Consider the following 4,243-nt stretch of genomic DNA (forward strand, 5'->3'; position numbering starts at 1 on the left):
AATCGACACGTTCAAAACAAACTTTTTCTCAAATCTAACACTTATTACAGGTATATCACAAAATTCAGCCACCCAATCAATTTCTAAAACACAACAAATTTATTAAAAATTGTAGAACAGGAGCTACTCTGATAGTTCCTTTCCTTTTGAAAGCTCTCGACTGAAATGTGTCATGCCCCACTTTACGACTGATCACAGAAATATGAAAGACAAACAATTAATTTTACTATAGATGTTGAAGTCTGTATCTAAAATGCATTCTGATTGTGTGATATACTTAAAGTACATGTACTGGGTTTGGTTTCTGATTGTAATTTATAATTCAAATGATTAACTCATCGTGTGTGCAATTTGTAATGTATAAGAACTCTGTAATGGACTACAATTTCAACAAATGAAAAAAAAGGCTCTAAATCAAATCTGATTTTACGTATTCTGCAGCAAGTGACAGTTTTTTCCCTGAATAATAAATCATTTTTATATCATGGATTCTGCTGTATGTGCATACAGTATTATACTGATTTAAAAAAAACGGCATCTAATGAGCTTCGCAAAACATTATTTAATTAATTCATATAACGTCTCTAACTATATGTCCTAAGTTAAATTATGACTTTGAAATTGCTTAACACAATATTATTAAAGAAACACTACTCGGTTTAAAATTCAGATTCCTATCATCTTTTCAACACTGTGTGATTGTTGCTTTATAAACATCCAAATGCCATAAAGTTATGACGTACAGTGCAGATTATTTCAATTACATATTACTGAAATTCAATTCGATTAGACATAACCACTTCTTATGCATCATTAAAAACACATACAGCTCCAAAAATAAATTAGACAATACTGTAATACAGGATACAACAATAGTCAGAAGAGAGTCAGTCTCTGGTTTATGTATAACAGTCAACGGTCCTTGTAGCCAACACTTCACATATTGTTTTAAAAAGCTGCCATCAACATTCATAATAAAATGAAAAAGAAACAACTTTATCATGCTCAAAGTAAAACATTTCGTCAACAATCAAAGATTTTATTTATCCTACAACAATGCAGTGTAATTACATTTTTATCTTATGAGTGAAAAAAGTTGATTAAGAAACATTCATAAGATCAGTTACTTATTTTTGAGGTCAAACGGTTTTCTGTTCAGATTTAATAACTGAAATGTTATATATACACTTCCGTGTTGATAACATAATGCAATTATTCTTCCACTGTTGCTTTCATTTTGAAACTTAATGCATAATAAAACGTTCTTTCCCATAATACAATCTGTCTAGCTAACTGTTCTTTGTAATTCATATGATTATAATACGAATATCAGCCGAGCCCGGGTAAAATAGCTGAACACTGGTAATTCAGCTTCTATTATCTGCACTATCTTCAAAGTTTACGTCTTATTTTAAAATGAAGACGAGAACAAATCATGACTGCAAGAAATATGCCTCAAAATGCCCCATTTCCAAATGGCAATGGTCTATTAAATCTAATCCGAGCGAAGAAGAACACGAATTTCTGCAATTAAGGTGTACTGTTTCATTCAAAAACAGTTGACGTATAAACCTATGAATGAATATCATAATGACACTATTCTTATCTCGAATTTATGATCACAATCTTCATAATTATATTATTACGTATATAATCAGACTATTATTCTGTTTCAACCTACACTTCTTATGCATTGAGGTATATTTTTTTTAATTCCTTGCATATAATTTGCTTTCCATTAAATTTGATTACAGTAAAATACATAATGAAGGTTACTGTATCGAAATTAATTGAAGGAATTCCGTAAACTTAACGACAAACATATGCTGTGAGGATTTGGATTCCAAAAGATTTCATGACACCACTCTTACTTTCTCTAAATAACTGTCATGAATATGAAATCTTAATTATTCAGTTTTAATGGAAAGCTCCTTAGACAAAATTCGCTACAATATGAAAAAAAAAGAGCGAAAATTTGCGTGAAATTCAGTGATGGGAAACGAAAACAAACTGTAAACAAACCACAAAAATAATGAGGATCGCCCTTGGGTCGCCTAAGGGGATTGGCGATAATATTCATAGTACGCGCATACTACACTAATATAATTATTCTATACTAATAGAATAATACTGCACATTAACACTTAACTAGCAAGCTATGGCCAAAGCAATATTTATAAATTCTATAAGTACACCTGTTTTGAATCCTCAGTTGATACAACGTAATAAGATGCAGACAAAATCTTACTATTATTTTAAGACTTAAAAAAAAAAAAAAAAAAAAAAAAAAAGACTGCCATATCAACAGCAAATATAATTTTATTCACCAACTCGGTAGTACTCAAAACTCATCTGTATATTTTTAGAACAAATTGGATTCCAAAGATAAAAACTGCTGCCAAAAACGATAATATGCAAAGTATGCAAAGTAAACATTTATAATTTTTAAAATATTTGTGAGTTACTTTCAAACGAACTTCTTACATTTTATGCCCTTACAGTTCTATGTACTGAAAATAACATGAATTTAATGCATTGTACACAAAAAATTGCTAGCTGTGCTCAAACCAAAATTTGTAAGTTCTATGTAGCCCTGAAAAGCAAATGTATAAAAACATTTCAGTATGAATGAAATGAGTTCATTCTTTCCAAGCAACAACCCATTCGTAAATAATTTTTTATTCCGAAGCAAGAAGCAAAAACTTTTGACACTTCAGGTCAATACGTATGACGTCATGATTTAAATTTAATGTAATATAACAACTTATCATTATCAAGAAAGAGTGATCGTGGCAATAAGATGCCGTGTCAATTATCCTAACCTGAAACAAAAAAGTTGCCGACGGGAGCTATTGATTTAAAATGCCCACCATTAAAGAACTTTCCACATACTATGACGTGAGATGCGATCGCATGCTTTCTTCAAACTCTGAATATGACTTTGTAAAACTTACAGATTTTTTTATTAAGAAACTCTACCATTGGAAACTGAGCTGTGGCTACACTTTTCGAAGTAAAGCAGATTTTTATCTCCAGCGTGCGAGATACCAGCCACTCGGAAAAATGAGAACGAGAATTATCGTTTTCAGAGTTTTTAATTAATATCTCCGCTAATTAAAGTGGTGCAAAGATGAAAATTGTCGAAATGGCTTCTCTGGAATTTTTTTAATCCGAGGGGGGGGTACCTTTCTCGAAATTCATCTCGCAGTCGTTCCGAAGGGGATCATATCTGATATGCTTTAAAATTGGTAACTGCGTTTAGAATTGAAAGTTAAATTCTTATTTTAAGCTAGAAGGATTGATTTCAAAATGAAAGCAAACAGTGTAAAAGTGCATAAAATTTGCCCTTGATAAAATATTGCAAATTTTAGTAGAATTGTAAATTCTACGTAAAAGCGAAGATCAAATGCCCACTTAAAATTTTGGAGTGAAGCTAAAATTTTGAGATTTAAATTTTTTGAAAACTACTCGTACTTTTATAAAACTTGGTAGTTTGGCATAATTTCAATCGTAGACTCGACATATGGGAAAAAATTGGCATGTCATTTCAGAAAAAGTTCGATTTTGTGTCAAAATGCCTATGAAATACCGTTGTCAAAACAACGCTATATACACATCTAATACATATCCTAAGTCGCGCTTTCGAGTCATGAAAAATGCAAGTTGAATTTCGTCAATCGGCCAATTGTAAAGAAATAAATATTTTCAATTTTTGAAATAATATTAAGAAGTTAGAAAAATTTTCTCTAGCAACGTATGTGGTTATGAAATTCTTTGAAAAAGCGGAAAGTTAATAATCGTTTCAATACTGCACTAGAAATTAAGTGTTATAGATCAGCAACAACTCGAAAATTAACCAAGAGTACAACAAAGCACATAGATAAATTATTTTGCTAATCAATTATGAGCATTTTCTTTTGCGTAGAATACATCTAGAATCTTCAAAATGAGTAATGAAACGTTCAGTTTAACCTTCCAGATATTTCTAAAAAAAAAAAAAAAACACCGAAGAAATCTCTGTAATAATAAAATACTGGTTAGAATTGCGCTAACAGAAAAAAAAATTATGCCGAGTTTTAAACAGTCACAAGATATGCAATAAAAATGAAAGCATAGTCTCGGTTTATCAACGCAATACAAGGGGCTAAGTAAGTAAAAGTTTCAAAACTGAGCTTTTGTCACATCAATGCAATATATTAGTTCTGTATTGTGAATTGTTCATTTCGAATAGGATAAAGAAGAA

General features: G+C 30.6%; 1 long non-coding RNA gene across 1 annotated transcript; it reads right to left on the reverse strand.

Annotated features, from left to right (window-relative positions):
* Nucleotides 1-542: 542 nt before the first annotated feature.
* LOC146993057 (uncharacterized) lies at nt 543-3,976 on the reverse strand. The gene is made up of 2 exons (XR_015038349.1): nt 2,145-3,976; nt 543-2,054 (listed from the first exon to the last, which is right to left on the reverse strand). It is a non-coding gene; the product is annotated as an uncharacterized LOC146993057 (long non-coding RNA).
* Nucleotides 3,977-4,243: the final 267 nt, after the last annotated feature.

The sequence above is a fragment of the Stegodyphus dumicola genome, chromosome X1 (genome assembly GCF_044657685.1).
Source record: "Stegodyphus dumicola isolate Sdum_Otavi_A_Nest chromosome X1, ASM4465768v1".
Taxonomy (NCBI): Eukaryota; Metazoa; Arthropoda; class Arachnida; order Araneae; family Eresidae; genus Stegodyphus; species Stegodyphus dumicola.